The sequence below is a fragment of the Lemur catta genome, chromosome 2, assembly GCF_020740605.2.
Source record: "Lemur catta isolate mLemCat1 chromosome 2, mLemCat1.pri, whole genome shotgun sequence".
NCBI classification, from domain to species: domain Eukaryota; kingdom Metazoa; phylum Chordata; class Mammalia; order Primates; family Lemuridae; genus Lemur; species Lemur catta.
This window is the reverse complement of record NC_059129.1, coordinates 93884505-93902222: the sequence shown is the minus strand read 5'-3', so window position 1 is coordinate 93902222 and position 17718 is coordinate 93884505.

Below are 17718 nucleotides of genomic sequence, written 5' to 3'. Positions count from 1 at the left end.
GAGGTTGCTGTGAGCTAGGCTGACACCATGGCACTCTAGCCCGGGCAACAAAGTGAGACTCTGTCTCAAAATAAAATAAAATAAAATAAAATAAAATAAAATAAAATAAAATAAAATAAAATAAAATAAAGTGGCAGCTGGGCGGCTGAGAGGCTGAGCAGAAACGGTAGCTGAGAAGCAAGCGAAATGCAGAACGGTCTTTCAGGTGTGGGTGGATGACCTGTGTTTAGGACCTGGCAAGGCAGAGAAACCCTAGGAAACCCTCCAGGCCTTCAGCTGGGTCCACCAAAGGTAATCTTCTTTCTACCTGATGCTCTTCCTCTCAGCATTCAAGTTGCTAATGAACGCAGGTGACTGTAACAGGTTAACAAACCCACCATTCTAAATAACAATAAAGAGCTGAAAAAAAGCTACTCTGCTGGTGAGGAGAGGGTGCTTCCCAGGGACAGTTCCCCACTCCTCCTGGCTAATTGGCCTTAACATTCAGAAAATCACAATCTCTTCATCACATCACAGGATCAGAAAGAAGGGAAATAGATAGAAATGCAAGATTTTAATTTTGGTCTCCTAAGTGAGAGTCTGGACTGAAATGCCAACCGCTAGGATATTTGTGAAAAGATATTAAAAATACTATTAGTTAAATAAAAGGGCAGTAGTAATACAACTTACACTATGTTTTTTTTCAAACAATGTTATATATCTTAGATTGAATACTTTCTGAATGTCATCTATTTAGATACTTTATTCCTGTGTTGGGATACAAGAGTAAGATGCATGTGACCATAATCAGAAATTTTCGGTGTAAAATTTCTGTAGCATCCCAATGTTGAAGAATACATGGCTTTAAAAGGTAGCATGCAGTTTTATTTTATTGGTTTTCTTTTATGCATGAAAATTTGTCAGTATAGGGAATAATTGCCATCAATAACCCTTTTACTGATTAGAGATTGGGAGGATTTTTGGTATGGGATGTCTTGGTGCTGGTAGAACAGCTATGCTTAGAGTAAGGAGGTGGCTGGGTAAACTGCACCAAGGCATCTCTGTGTGATTTCCTTTGGTTTGCAAGTGTATTCAAATAAAATAAGTGGGGAAGATGTCATATTGACCTGAAAGCTTAACATTAAAAAAAACTTTTTGTTTTCTTAAAAGGAAAAAAAAAATGTGGGCAGGGGACAAAATTTATTTGTCCTAGACAGGTTACTTCTATTAATAGTTTCAGGAATAGCTGAATCTAACATCCAAGGGTTTCCAACAATGTTATCCTCCAGATTAGGTCTCTTTCTATAACCTGCTCTTGGGTGGCTTCATCCTCAGGAGTTTTTTTTTTTTTTTTCATGTGAAAGCCCCTCATAGTTCCATGTTTACATCTAATTGTAGCAAAAATAGAGCTTTTTATGCCAATGATCCTAGCAAAAGTCCTAGGAGTAATTCTCAATGGTTTCAGTTGAGTCACCTGCCCTTCACTGAATCCACTATAATAACTCTGAATAGGCCCACAAATACATGCCTACCTCTGGATTGGAAGTGGGGTTGACCCCATCCAAATAATATGGATTAAAAGTGAGGGAAAGTTGTTCACCAGAGGAAAATCAAGTTGCTGTTACTAAAAGGGGTAGAAGATATTAGGCAAGCAAAAACTGACACATGTCCTCCACAGAGAAGATGTCCCATACATCAGTAATTATATGGTAAAGCTAGGAGTGATGCTTGTCTTAGGTGCTTACGGGCAAAGATTAGGTAGGAGAAATGGATCACTTCAAGGACAGCTGTCCACAAACCCCTTCTAGGAGGAAGCCTATGAACTAGGCCTTTTGGACAGGTAGGATTATGGTAGGTGAAGATGAGGAGGCCTTTCAGATACGTGGAAAGGCATGAACAAAGGCAGGGAGGTAAGGATCCTCTGGAGGTTTTCCAAGTTTGCTGGGAACTTTGGGAATTAAGTCTGGAACTTTGGTTGGGGGCTAGATCTATACATAGTCTAATAAGTGCTAATCCTTTAAGCAGACTTTTTCCATATATGATCTCAAAAAGGAGTAATTTTGGCAGGCATCAGGAGTAGGGTTATTCTTCCTGTGTTACCGATGGGGCAATTGAGGCCTAGTGCAAGAGATGCCTGCTGAGAGTTCACACTCTTGTGTCCAGAGACAGAGCAGCACAAGAAGCCCAACTTCTGCCCTCCAGCCCAAGACTGTGCCCCTCCCCCATCCATAGTAAAAATAAAATCTGGGGTTGGAAATCACCAGGACAGCAGCTGTGGCTCAGCCCCAGGGCCAGCCTAAGGATGCCTTTGCAGGAAGCTGTGGGAACAACCATATAGGCAGAAAGAACTTGCATAATGGCTAAGAGCAGACTCTGGAGTCAGGCCTGGTTTTGATTCTCAGTTTCATGAGTTAAGGTGTTACCTTGGACAGATTACATAATTTCTCTAAGCCTTAGTTTCCTCATCTGTAAATAAGGTAAAGAACAATATCTATCTTATAGGATGGTTCAGGAGGTCTGAATGAAGTATTGCATATTCAGAACTTAGCCCTTTCTTCCTCATCCAGTCTTGTCTCCTCTTCCTCCTCTGGTCGTGTCCAGTCTGGTCTCCTTTTCCTCATCCTGTCTGGTCTCTCCCGCAAAAAACTTTTTTATTTGGAAATAATTTCAAACTTGTAGAAAACTTGCAAGAATTAGAATAGTACAAAGAATCTCTTGAAGTCTTTAGCTATATTTACCTATTGTAAACATTTTACCCAATTTGTTTTATTTTTTGTGGCCTCTCTTCATATGTACATATGTCTATATCTCTATAATATAAGCTATGTAAACGTATGTGTACTCATACTATTTTTTCCTGAGCCATTTAAGGGTAATTTACTTTTATACTGTGGCCTTTATCCCTAAATATTTCAGAGCATATTCTTAATACAGGGATATTTTCTTACATAATCACTGTACAACTATCAGCTTTAGGAAATTTAATGTCAATACAATATTTTTGTCTAAGGTAGTGTCCATATTTTAATTTTATTAATTACCCTACTAGTGGCCTTCATAGCATTTTGTCCCCTCAATGGAAGATTCATTCTAGGGTCAGGAGTCAGGTATTGCAATTAGTTGTCATATCTCTTTAGCCTCCTTTAATCTGCAATATTTCCACAGCCTTTGTCTTTTTGACATTGGCATTTTTGAAGAATACAGGGCCCCCATCTTTTTTCTGATAGAACATTTCTCATTTTGTCAGCTGCTTCCCCATGGCTAACCCGAATGCATTCTCGGCCAGCACGCTCCCTAGTTGATGTTGGGGCACATCCAGAGGCAAACGATGGGCATCTCCCTTTATGGTAATGTTAATTTTGATCACTTGGTCAAGATGTTTCCTGGTTCTCCATTATATAATTATTATATTTCTCCTTGCAACTAATAAACAGTCTGTGAAGAGACACTTTAAGACCACGCAAATATCTTGCCCCACGTAGAAATTTGCCCTAGATTTTGCATCCATTGATGATTCTTGTCTGGTTTGACCTTCATGCTTATGGGAATGTGCAGACTTTTAAGTAGTGACTACTAGGCAGGCCCAGATGATTAGCTTTAAGGTGTATGTGGACTCGGTGAGGGTGGCGTAGACTGGGACTCATTAGAGCTCAGAAGTCAGTCTATTACCTGCTTTTCTTCTTCTTGTCCCATCACAACGGATTGATCCACAACTGGGCTTTCCCGGGTTTCCTTTACTTAACTTGTTAACTGGTTTTTCTTCCCCTGACCCCCTAACCCTTGGGATAGGAAGGGTTTATGTAGTGGGGGAGAAACATCTACCTCTCAAGTATTGACAAAACAGTGTGTCGAAAGAATAAATAAACAAATAAAAGAAGGCAGGCGGCGGCGGACTCTGAGGAGCTTGCAGACCTGCCCCCTGCAGGGTTTTGCACTTTGGGGCCCACGATTCGTGCATTACAACATGATACGCAGGAACATAGCAGTGCTGCACCTCTCTGCCTGGGGGGGTTGCTTTTCCTGTGGCAGAAACTATCTGTGCTCCCCAGTAAGTCCAGGAACAATCTCTACTTATTACACCAGCTCAAAACCCAGGACTGTTTACAGCCTCACGCTGACAAGACACTAACCCTCACTCATTACTGTCTCTGTGGGGATTTATCTGCACCACACTCTCCTTGCATGTGGCCCACATTTTCATCCAGTAAAATCACATGTTGTTAACTCAATATATACAGAGGAAACAGCATGAATAATGGAACCTTTAATCCTTATTTCTCAAAATTAGATTTCCACTTTATCCTTCTCCCCTTTCCTCTCTTTTAAAAAATTCTTCTCAGTGCCAAGCAGAATAGATGCTGTCCAGACCTTAGCTCTAAGAAGATTCTATATTTCCATTCCATTATCAGGTACCTTTACAGATTCAATTTCTGGGTGGATTGATTGCATTTCTTCCCCTGGTCACTTCACATGTGACTCCTGAGAAATTAACATCATCCTGTCACAGAGAAAGAGATGGCCCCACTGACACTGGGTACATTTCAACAACTAGAATGGAAACTAAGTCTGATTAAACTCACACCTGTAATAGCAGAACATGAAGACACACTCATACTCTGTCTCTTCTTCTCAGTTTTCCTCAGTAAACAGATTTATAGGGTTGGAATGATTTTTGGTATTAAATCAGAAACCAACAATCCTAAATCAAACTTCAGGGATGGGGTTTGTCAAAGACTGGTATAAAGCATCAAGACCCCTATGTTAACATACATAGTAATAATATGCAGACAAAAACACCTAAGGGTTGTACCAAGGATACTTGTTAAATTTTCATTATTCCAGAGATAGGTCAGTAAAGCCAAATGGACCAGATTTGCATTGGCTGTGAAAATGGTCTACGTGCATAGATTGACTATCCATTACTTTTAAAGGTTTAGAAATGGTTACCTACATTTCTTAAGTACACAGCTCTGAATATCTGAGTACACCTACATATATACGTGTATGTGTGTATTGTATATATATACTATATATGTGTATGTATATATATTTGTTTATGAACCAATGACTTGATTCCATACATTCTATGGAGTATGTCATAATGGTTAAGAGGTAAGTCTAGGGAGTCTCCTGAGTTCCAGTCCTGTCTCTGCCCTATTTGCTAGGTAACTTTGGCCAAGTTCCTCATGTCCCCATCTATATACTAGGGATAATCATGAACCCTCCTTGCAAGGCCGTTGTGTAGACTGAATGTGGTAATACAGGCAAAGGGCCAGCATGATGCCTGGCACACACTAAGCGGACAATAAATGTTAGTTGTTACAAGAGAGGTAGTTTAGTATGAAGTGGATGAATTGAACTATGGCTCATATGATTCTGATCTGAAACCACTGTCTTAAAAAAAAAACAATTAAATGCTCTAGCTAAAATCAGACTTATCTACATTGATCATGAAGGTGGCCAAGATAATAGATTGGTTAGGTATGATCCATTTCATGAATTTAAGTCTATCTTAAGAATTTCTGTCAAAATACCTTATAAATTTGTCTTATCTTACTGTCACTCCCAAATTTTAAAGATATAGATGAATTTTAAAAGGATATTCTTTCGTATCCTTCTGCTTTTGGATGGCTCATTTTTAACAAACAAAAGCCTTTATTAATGTGTTTGAAGAGGTGTAAAGTCTTTATTAATGAAAACTTCATGATAGGAAATAAGTGGCAACTCGCTGCTGTTTGTGCCTTTTCATCTTACTGTGCTTTTAGAGGGCTGCCAATAAGGCTGTCCACGTACCACGGTAGCTCCTGAGAGGGAGGCTGTGGCCCTGTTCCTGCTGGCTGTCGGCACTTGCTCATTTTAGAGATAGGATATCTGTGAAGAAGGGAGAGGGATGCGTGAGCAGGTCTGGTGCTCTGGTTCAAACAGAACACCCAAGGGCACCATCAGTTACTAGGGCAGCCGGCAGCTGGCCCTGCCCAGGCTTGCCCATTTCTGCAGGACCTCACTCCAATGACAGCTGTCACTTTGCACCATCCAGGCATTTCTCAAGCCTTAGCAAAACACCTTTGTCAGGAAAGTAGCCATTCCTGTTTTCACTTCATACAGAGGGAGATAAAGGTGGAAGAGGGAAGAGGTCCCCTCCATCCCCACTAGCTACGTCTGTCCTGGCATTGGCAGAGGAGCCCACTTCTAAATGCAGCAGAAGCTGATTTCTGCATTTCCCCGATCGGGTTGCCCAAGCCTTTCTTCTAACCAGGTGACAGAATGACCCTGTCCAAAAAATATGCACACATGCATATGGAGTCCTGTAATTTGTGGCTTCAGAATCTCTTCTGTGGCTCTGTCGGAACTCTAGGATCACTGAAGCATTCAGGACAGACGTGTGTGCATGTGCCCACCCGTGTGCACGTGGCCTGACGTTAGAGAACAGTGTCCAGCCATGAAGTTCCAAACATGTGAAGAGCAGAGAGGGGCAAGGACAAGTTGAAGACCATTCCTCTTTCTAAAGTTCTTGAATCTACTGAAGTTGGATACTGCTGTAGCCTGACCGGTCTCCCACAGCGACTTCTCTTTTGTTCTTTAAAGAGGTGATGACTCTGAAGGTAGCACTGGTCTTCACATGTGCCTTATTGCTGTGATCTGTGTTCTACCCCGCACCCCCGTCCCCTCCCCGCTTCTGTGAGTGCAGGGCCCTGAGTGAGGTCAGCTGCCACCGTCCCAGAGCAATTCACTGCTCCGTGTGCCCTGTGGAGATCAGGTTTGCTCATGGCTGGCGGATGCCCATTAGTATGTGGACAGTTTTAAACGTGGTAGCATGACTTCATTTCTAGTCCGTCCGGCTCTGACTCTGCAGCAGTTTTAATGACTGGATGTGTGATTGCTTTAGCAGTGTGTCATTTTCTCAGAAACTGAATTTGGTTTAAATGGGGCTCTAAGGTTTCAGTAGTTGTGGTCTAGGATCTTGTCAGAGCATAATTGTCATGAAGTTGAGGAAAATGAATAAAATGGACAATCCATCCAATTTTTATTAATTAGTAATAGGTTCTAACAATATCCAGACCACAGCTCTTTCTCTCAGTGTAACCTGTCTTCAGTGCTGTCTGGCTTACAACTTCAAGGCCAGGGGCAAGGTCCATTTAAATGAAGCTGCATAGCATGTAGAACGTCCATACTGCTTGCATGCTATTTGGTTATTCTGATGAAGTCCCAGCCATGACTTCTCTGTGGTAAGGGTGTATGAGATAAAAATTCTTTTTAACTTAAGTTTATCTTTAATTCCATATCTTACTCTGTCTTGGAAGTGGGAAATTCAGGTACATAAAATGACATATTTATTTTAAAAAATAAAATAGGTAAATAAGAGTTAGTTAAATATAGAAATAAATGCTTATATGCATTGGATTTAATGCATACTATGCCTCTGTAGGTCAGAGGTGTGCTGAAATTCAGTTGGTTTTACTTTGCACTTTAGGAAACACCTTTATAGCAAAGGAATTTGTTACTTTGTTATGCCTTAATAGCAAAACAGATATATTGATGTTGCAAATATGGGCTAGTGCCAGATAGTTTCAATAACTGCACTCACAGCATGGGGTGGTGAGGAAGGATGTTATGTCATGTGGTTAGTCAACTGATGTCCATGTGTTGAATTGATTTGTTTGTGTGTGTGTGCGGGTGTGTGAACTGCGTTAATTTAAACTCTTCTATGGTTTGTTCAGCTTTGATTTTTCATAAAACACATGCTAGTCTTTTATGAAGCCTTGTAATGAGTGGTAAACCTACTATAAAAAGGTACAGAATCCAGTCCAGGTTTACCCTTGATGGTCACCTCTTTGGTGTCATGCTGCATCAAGACCTAGAAGAAATAGAAGGATAGGACAAAAGCAGGTGCCTTGTAATGTTATTCAAATTGCCCATAGTGCTGGTCTCCTGAACTGGGAGTAATATAGAACAGCCATCCCTGTAGGGAATAGGAGGGTAGTGGGCCTTTTTGAAGGCACCTAATTTTTTTCCTTCCTTTTCTATCCAGCAGGGGGTAGTCTGACACCAGAATTGTTATGAAAAGGCAGGAAAAAGAACTCTGAATCTGTAGTCACTTAGCTGTCTTCCACTGGAGGAAGAGCCATCCAAACCAGGACAGATCTTGATACCTTGATGAATCAGATCTGCCACTCAAGCATAGCGTTAAGTGATATTAGCACAAAGGCAACCGCTCAGCTATTTTAAAGTGTGTCTTAACTGCAGATAAAAGAAATGAAAGATAGCATTTAGTTTCTTGCACGAGCACCTCATGCTTTGTCAGATTCACATTTGTTTTTACTTTCCAGGTATGTGTGGGTGTACTGCTTTCTTTCACCTCTTCGGAATGTGCCCTTTAAGGTCGCAGAGTTCACCCCACAGCCACCACTACTAAGTCATTGCCCTGGTGGTTGATGTCACCCTAACAATGGGGAGGTTTCCCATCCTGCTCCCTTCTTGGCAGCCTGAACTCCAGACTTGACCCCGTCTCTAGTTAAAGACAAGATAATTCCTAATATGCAAAACTGTTCTTAGGTGTTAAAAACTTGAAAAAATGCAGCATCTGCTGATTCCTAGACAACAAAGTGGATACAAACACACACACACACACACACACACACACACACACACTTGAGTGTCTAGATTTGTATTGTTCAGTATAGAAGCCACTAGTCATACGTGACTTTTAAATTTAAATTCATTAAAATTAAATAAAATTAAACACTCAGTTCCTCAGTTGCTCTAGACACATTTCTGTGCCAAATAGCTACACGTGGTGAGTGGCTACTATATAGGACTATGCAGGTGTAGAATATTTTCGTCGTCTCAGAAAGCCCTGTTTAACAGAACTGGTCTAGTAACAGTGTGTGGGTTCTTTCTTATGTTAGGCCTTAAATGAAACTTTCCAAAAGAGCCCCCTCCATGCTACTGTTTCCGTTAGTCACCTCGTCAGGGTGAGTGGGAAGGGGGACCCCTCCTTTTGTAGGGTCACCTAGTCCAACTCTGTCTGTAAGGATGTATACTAGTGACATGTTAGTGTGGTGATAAATGTCTGTGTCTACAGGTAACTACAGTCTCCAAATGCCACTTTCTTTGTGACTGCTTTAGTCAGGTCATCTAAACACAGGCTGAAGAGAAACACATTGATTTTTTAAAAAAAAATAATTGGAAAGAAGGGAAAAATTAGATTATAAATTATACTTGTACAATCTATTCTCAAGTAGCATTTCTTTCACCTGAAGTGTTAGAAAAGATGACTGATCTTAGGTAAGAAAAAAGCTGTAAAACGTGGTTTACATTTTTGCAGTTACAGAAAGCCCTTCTTCATATTTAATTTTTTACTTCTCTCTTAGTTCCTTCATATAAAAATGTGAGGCTTTTATAACACTGGGACAGTGTTTAAATGAGAATGCTTATTTTAAAGACTATAAAATTTTGCTTACTAGCCTATCTGCAAAGAAATGAGACAGGTAACAATAGCTTAGTTATTGATGACACCCCCCCTTCTCTCTCAGAAATGCCCCTGTTTGGGTGATAAATTATATGGTCACCATATATGTTTTGTAATAAATCTTAAATGTTTACAAACTGACTAAATTTAGAGATGCCCTCCTTGTTTATATTTTGGTTTGAATTTCCCTCTGCACTACCATAAAGCTTACTTTCAACATCTTCAGGCCGGGCGCAGTGGCTCACGCCTGTAATCCTAGCACTCTGGGAGGCCGAGGCGGGAGGATCGTTTAAGCTCAGGAGTTCCAGACCAGCCTGAGCAAGAGCGAGACCCTGTCTTTACTAAAAATAGAAAGAAATTATTTGGACAACTAAAAATATATATAGCAAAAATTAGCCGGGCATGGTGGCACATGCCTATAGTCCCAGCTACTCGGTAGGCTGAGGCAGGAGGATTGCTTGAGCCCAGGAGTTTGAGGTTGCTGTGAGCTAGGCTGATGCCACAGCACTCTAGCCCAGGCAACAGAGCAAGACTCTGTCTCAAAAAAAACAAAAAACAAAAAACAAAAACCAAAAAAAACTTCAGTTCTCTGTTTTCCCCTCTCTGATAAAACATTTATCATTCCAGGAAGTCTCCTATCTCCTTTTAGGCCCCATTCTTATTCATATCTCTTCCTGGGGCATCATCTTAAAATTCTAAGGGAAAATTCCATGATTACGTTTGGATTTACACACTTCTGAAAGAACGTCAGTCTTGTCATCACAATACTGTTCTTTTGTTATGATGCCAACTTGTTTCACAATTTTGGCTGATTCTGTGATTTTGTGCCTCAGTTGTTCCATTTATTAAGTGGGGATGTCCATACTTGAAAACTGACTCACAGGGATGTGATAAGAAACTTGGTTGTTTTTCTAAAAGTGCTTTGAAGTGTCTAGATGAAAGATTTTTCCATAATTCAAAACATCAGCTAAGAAAGATACCAAACTGTTTTACATATGCATATCGTTTAACATCATTAGATGAATAGCACAACTATCCTTAAAAAAATTTACCCCTCATGACTTATTATTCCTCACCACACCAATGAGTTAGGAAACTATCAGTGGATACCCATGCCCTCAGGAAGAGCTAGAAGTACTGTTTGTAGGATCTTCCCTTTCCTCCCAAACACCTGCAAACAGAGGAAGGTGGGACATTTTCTCAGGGTACAATAAGTCAGCAGCCTCTGACAGAGAGGCAGCTGCCGAAAGCCCTGTCTGGGATGCACATGATTTCATTTGCATTTTGATTTCAGCGATTTAACTCAAGGCACAGGTTGTCTCTGCCAAATATCCCTGGCCTACCAAGGGATCCAAGGTAGAACTGCCCAGAGCAGCCTGACTTATGAGGACCGCCACTGCAGCACAACCAGAGCATCCCTAAACATTTAGTAATAAAAAATCTGTTGTTCTTTGGTCGCCAGGATTTAACAAGCCTAATCCCTAGGAGAGGCGATAAAAATTCATTAATCTAATTAAATACTTCTTATTGCCAAAGTGACTTTGTAGAGTAGCTTTGCTGAAGGATAAGTGCAAAGTAAAATGGGGTCCCAGCAGAGAAACAAACGTTAGACTTGAGCAAGCTGGTGCATGCTTCATTAAACTCATAATTATCCTTTGGTTCTAAGTAGCTGATAATATTTAATGAGTATCCAAGATAATTTAAAGAAAATGTTTACTAATGAGGTACAAACAGTGTCATGAAACACGGATACCTAGGGTGCCATAACTGTGTATCTTCCCACTGAATCTTGTTTGTTGGGTCTTGGGAGGGAGACCGCAGGCACTGTGATAGGCATTTGAACCGAGTGAAATGAATTTGATGGTAAAAACACATCACTAGAAGCCAAATGTGTAGAAAGTTCTATGAGGCAGAGAGAATACTAAGGATATTTATTGCTGGGATAAAGGTTTGAGAAAACAAAAGTATTGAGAAAAGAACAAATGTTATGTTACATGAGAAATATTTGAAGGGCTTAGATGTGTCAAATATTTGAGATGTCCCATGGAAAATAACTAGATTTGTGTTCAATGACATGAGTACAAAATGAGGACCAATAGGTAGAAGCTCCAAGAAGACAGATTTGTAATCAACCTAAAAGAAAACTTTCCAATATTTGGAACTGAGTGAAAGTAGAATGGGCTTTCTTGAGGGATAGTGAGGCTCTAAGCATTGGTTGATGACCATTTTGAGGAAATACTGAAGAGAAAATTTTTTGGAAGTTTGCTAAATATTCCATTCCCCTCTCTGTGTAGGAGAATTATATATCTGTTGAACTCAGGAATGATCACATGACTTGCTCTAGCCAATGGATGTGAGTGAGCAGAGGTAGCATCTGCCACTTCCAGGCAGAAGGTTTAAGAAAAATGGTGTGGATTGCTGTGTTTTTTTGCCCTTTGACCAGGACAAATGTCAATGTGTGGTCAGCTTGAGCCCCAGATAAACATGATGATGAGCAGAACCACAGCTGAGCTATAATAGACATGTGGTGTGAGCAGAAACAAACCCTTGATGTTTTTTGAACCATTGGATTTGGGGGTTGTTTATTACTGCAGCGTAACACAACCTACCCTGACTGGTAACAGATTCTATTCTGTATGAAGTGACCTCTAAAACCACTTCCATAGCTGAGGTTTTATAAATACTTTGGTAAGCATCATTTCAGGATATGATACCATCTGCTGTATCTTTTACTTCTAGCTATTTAATTCCTTTACTTCTTTCATCATGGTTGAGTTGTAATTGGCAGAGGTTATAAAGTCAACAAGAAATCATGAATTGTCAAAGTTACCCTTGAAAATAATTAAAAACATCCACAAAGAACAATAAATACTGTAGTATACACACAACTCTGTAAGTCTTATATATACATTTAGAATGAAGTAGTTGGATTGTGATTTTATGGATTCTGTTGCTTGGAAATACATATCTTTAATTCTAGAATTACACATAGTGTAGCAAGATGCTCATATTTTGAGAGTCACCAGGAAACTGAGGCCAACTTGACTGAGGAAATGGAAATTAATGTCTCTCATTTCATGCCAGTTGGGGGCTTGTGCTTAATGAGTGGAATGGTGGATGGAAACGCCCCCAAGATTTAAATGTTCTCTCTTTCTCCTTGCCCTTACCCTGGTGCATTAAATTCACCTAAGTTACATGTGCTGATGATGTGGTGCTCTTGTACTCTACTTCCTTCTTTTGTGAGTGTTGAAAAGCAAAATGAGACCTTGAACACAAATTTCAGGTGAACACAGGTTTGGGGAGACTACTAAATGCGGCAATATCCTTTTATGTTTATTCCTTTTGTGTGTATGTGTGGGGGGAGGTGTGACCAAGGATTTTTGGTGGGGGGAAGTGGCCTTAAATCATTCCCCAACCCCAGTATCTGCCAATCTTTACCTTAGCTGGGAGTTGGCAGAGCAGTGGGCTCAAAGCAAATGGGCAGCCACGTGCTCGCAGCCTGGTCCATTTATGAATAAAGAAGCATGGAAACAAACATGCAACAGACTATAGCACACAGGGAAGTTTTTGGTCCTGAAAACAGCCAGATTGAGAGTAAAACTGAGAGTCATTGTGGTGTAAGGACACTGCATTGTGCTTCATTTTCTTGCCTATACTCTTTAAGAGGAGACAAGTGAAATAGAGATGAGGCATTTTATAGGCTCCCCTTCTTATTAACAGCAGCGACGTCAGTGTGTTTGGCAAAAGGAAGGTGGTGGGAGAGAGGATGAAGATACTCGAGTAGCAGAATCAAAGGGAAGACACACAAGGCCACTCATTCCGGCCATGGTGCACCAACACACCAAGAAAGTACAAACTTTTTGGCACAGACTAGAGGAAAATGTTAAATAAACCAGCAGCCTCATGTCAGTTAGCAATTGCAATAGTCTACTACCTGTCACTCCTCAAAACCTGTAGCTACTTGAGGTTTAGGGTCTCGGATCTTTTAATGACCATCCAAAGATATCAAGACCTGGAACTTGTAAATGTTACCTTATTTGGAAAAAAAGTCTTTACAGATATAATTGTTAAGAATCTTGAGATGAGATTCTCCTGAATTATCTGGGTGAGCCCTAAATGTCACCACAAATGTCCTTATAAGAGAGAGGCAAAAGGAAATCAGATGAACAGAAGAGGTGCTGTGGTCGCGAAGGCAGGGACTGGAGTGATGTGGCCACAAGTCAAGTAATGCCGACAGTGACCAGAACTGGAAGAGGCAAAGAATGGACTCTCCCTTAGAGCCTCCAAAAGGAGTGTGGCCCTGCTGACACCTTGATTTCAGACTTCTGGCTTCTGGGACTGTGAGAGAGTAAATTAAACCACTAAGTTTGTAGTAATTTGCTAAGTCAGCCCCAGGAAACAAATACAGATTTCTAGTGAAAAATGTGAGAGGATCCTGGTGGCCATTTCTTACATTTGGCTGGCCAGGCATCCAGCGTCCTAGGAAATGGGCAGAAATTTACATGAAGATTTCTGTCAGATCTCCACTTTTAACCAAGGGCCCTGGTTTCATTACAGAAAACCTCCTGCTCTAAAAGTTCTTTGTCTGGTGAAATGTGAGGTGCCCAGTTCGTCCAGGGTAAAGTGAAGCACGATCTGGACTGAACCTCATTATTCTAGTAATCTACCGGGTAGTGGCCGATGAGAGAAAAGGGTTTTGTGCAAGAAGAGGCCAGGAACGGGAAACTTTAGATTTTTACCACCTTGAGATGTCCTCTTCTAGTGAAATGAATGCTTCTGGTTAAACTCTATATGCATGCAAATTTCAGTCTTTTCCAACCCAATGGGAGACTGGTTGCCTAATAGGTGGGAATTAGGGGGTCTATAAGCTGTAATGGTTTGTCTTCTGTTGCTTCACAAGAGGTGGAATTCTTGCTAATAATGGAAGACTGGCAACACGCTTCAGTGCTATTTTCAGAAGTCTACATATATATAAAGCTCATCAACAGGGATCAGGTAAGATGACTTCTTAACAGTACTCACAAGGCTCACAACTGGGGGGTGGTTTTAATGCAGGAAGAGTGTAATTTTAACAGCTGCCTCTTCTGCTTCTGAGAGCGGTTTTGCAGATGTGTTACCTATTGTGAGGCACAAAAGGTGCCAGCATAGTAAGCAGTCATCAATACAGAGGCGGGAGCTGTCTGTTCATATCCTGGAAATATAAGCACATGATAACGGCCTGAATACTTCATCTTGTAGACACAGCGAGATTCATAAAACTGTCTTTTAGCCATTTTAGAGTTGAATCTTTTTCATCCACCAAAGCACTCCTTCAAAAACTAGCAGGCATTTTACAATTGAGCAGAGAGGCTGATACTTTTAAAACTGCTTTAAGGGACATAGTAAATGGAAATAGCTGTCTTAACTTCAGACCAGCTGGGAATGCAATCTCTATTTTATGTAAAATGAAATGATACCTGGTTAGCTTTATTTTTTAATACTTAGTTTTATTATTTTTTCCTGAATTTTATGGATGCTATAGAAATATTTCACTTATAAAATTATATTCTTAGTGTTAAGTTATGCAGAATGGTTGTTTAAAACTATTAGAAACTTTCCCATTTTTGGTTCACTCTTGATGCATTTGTCCCCTCCCATCACACCCAGGCCCCACTCTGACCAGTCAACAGCTTTTCCCTGTTCTATACTTGTAGCATGAAATGGAAATTTGAGGCAATTTTCTAGGTAATTGATAATGCAAAACCTCATTCTACCCCAGAAATATTTGGGGCTAATTATCCAAATATTGGTAACTTCAATTTTCACTTTTCCAGTTAAGACCATTTGAACTCTACATTCTCTGATTTTCTTTCCACCTTCCTTTCATTTTATAAATCAACAAGTACTGTTTTTTTTAACACACACACACACACACACACACACACACACACACATATATATGTGTATATATATATATATAATTCCAGCATATTATGGGGGCACAAATGTTTAGGTTACATATATTGCCTTTGCCCTGCCCAAGTCAGAACTACAAGTGAACAGGTACTGTTTCTATATCTCATTTTCTTCAGATCTTGCTCTCCACCTTCCAAGATGACACTAGGTTTTTTACTAGAAGAGTCATTGGGTTTTGTACCTAGTTTCCTGTGTTTGTTTAAGAAAAGACAAGACTTTCCCTCTGAGATGTAATTTTTTTAGTATATAGTTCTGTGTTTGAAGAAACCATGTTATATATATCCTTATAGGCAGTAAAAGGCATGGGCAATTTCCTTCCTATTGTTTTAGAGTAACAAAAAGTTTAGCAGGCTGGTTCTGAGCTTCCTCAGTCTTTATATATAATTTATTTCTTAAGAAACACATCTTGGCTGGGAACATGTGCATGAAAGAAACATGTTTCAATCCCCGACAAAGCAAATGCCTTCCTTGGAAGCTGTATGTTGGTGAGGGATGGGAGAAGCATTTCCTCTTACCTTTAGTGACAGAGTATAGTGATCCAAACTGAGAAGAGTAAGATAAAGATAATTTCTGCAGTGCATGTGAGTTGCAGAGAGAAACACACCATTTGGAAAATCGAAAGAGTTCAGTGTACCTATAATATGAGAAGAGTTTATATATTTACTCAAAAAGGACTCTCATTTCTTAGTATGGATCTGCTGGCTTTTGTTTTCTGGAGATTCAGTTCTCCTGTATTATTTGAATTTTTACATTAGCTTGCCCTTTTTGCCCTGTCCTTGGAGAGTCATTTGGTTTTCAGCAGAGTCTATAGTAACTCCGTTCTTAACCATCAGCATGGACTGAAAAGCAGATCTCATACATGCCATATTATGCCTCCAGCTGTTGATTTTCTTGGTGTGGTTTCTTACTTATGATCCACATTTTGGGTGGTGTATGGATCACTTGGAAGAGCTTGGCACTTTTGGCAGAATCTTCAGGTATAGATTAAATCTTAGCTCAGAAAGATCACTTTTTTATCTGACTGACTTGGATTCATAATTTCTTGTACCTGGTCTTCCACTGCACAGCTTTTGGTGAATAGTTTAAATTAGTTGACATCTTGAGTCTATCATGCTCCAGAGAATTTACAGGAAGTAAGAAATGCTATCTACCAGCAGTTCCTTTCAATTTACCTTAGCCAGTCCAAGTCAAAAAGAGAGAAAAACAGATTTCACCACATTTAGGCCAGGACTTTTTCTGGTCACCAACTTATTTGAGAAGCTAATTAAAGCTATGTTTTCTTTCCCTTTTGGTGTATTTGACACATGCAAACAACATTTTGTGTATTAACCCTCTGGAACCCATCTATGGGATACAGTAATGAACAAGACAGATATAATTTGGAACAAATCTTGCATGTCATTTTTTTTTAAAAAGAAGAATGATTTCTCCCTGGGTATGAAAAGTTGGCTGGGAGGAGCAGCTACGTACCTTACATTTTTATTTCTTTTAAAAATGTCAACAGTTGATTTCTGGATTAGATGATATTTGCTCTGAAGGAACACTTGGTGACACTGGAAGAAGGAGGCAAACAGAATGGACTTTAATTGCAAAAGTTGTCATGGACTGATGGCAAGAAGTAGTTGAGAGAAGCCCGTGTTAAAAAGTGAGAGAAGGGAAGCTTTCACCAAGTCTGGAAAATTACACTACAAAAGAAGCTTACAATCATAATAAGCTATAAGGTTTAGAAGCTTTTTGAAAGATCCTAGGAAAGTCTAGTGAATCAATTATCTCCACAACCATAAAAGAGTCTCTTCCTTTGTAGACAGAGATGAGAACAGCAATAAAGGTGCACAAGGAACCAACACACTGGCTTCCAATAATATGCCTGCCTGGCTTACGGAAAAGGCTGACTGCAGGTGATAAAGCTGTCAAGGTGTAAAGGACACTTTCCAGGACTGGCAAAGGGGACATACGTAGTGCGAGGGCCCCTGGCCTGCTTTATTTAAAAAAAAAAGAAGAGCAAAGAAAAGGAGGGAAGAGAAAGATTCAAGAATTTCAAGGAGAACAAAATCTCAACAATTGTTTTTCTGTATACAGTAGAAGTATAACTAGGAAGGCTCTTGTAATTAGCATTGCTGTTATTAAGAGAGATATATTTTCCCTGATTTTCTCTACCCCGTAGTGTATGGGGAAGCTATTTTTTTAGAGGTGAGGGGGAAATAAAGTAGTGAATTACAAGTAAAAGTCAGTGATAAAATTAGATTTTAAGCCATAATACATTTATTATGTGTTTCAGCTGGTGCTTACCTGTTAGTTTGGAATTCTGGGAAGTT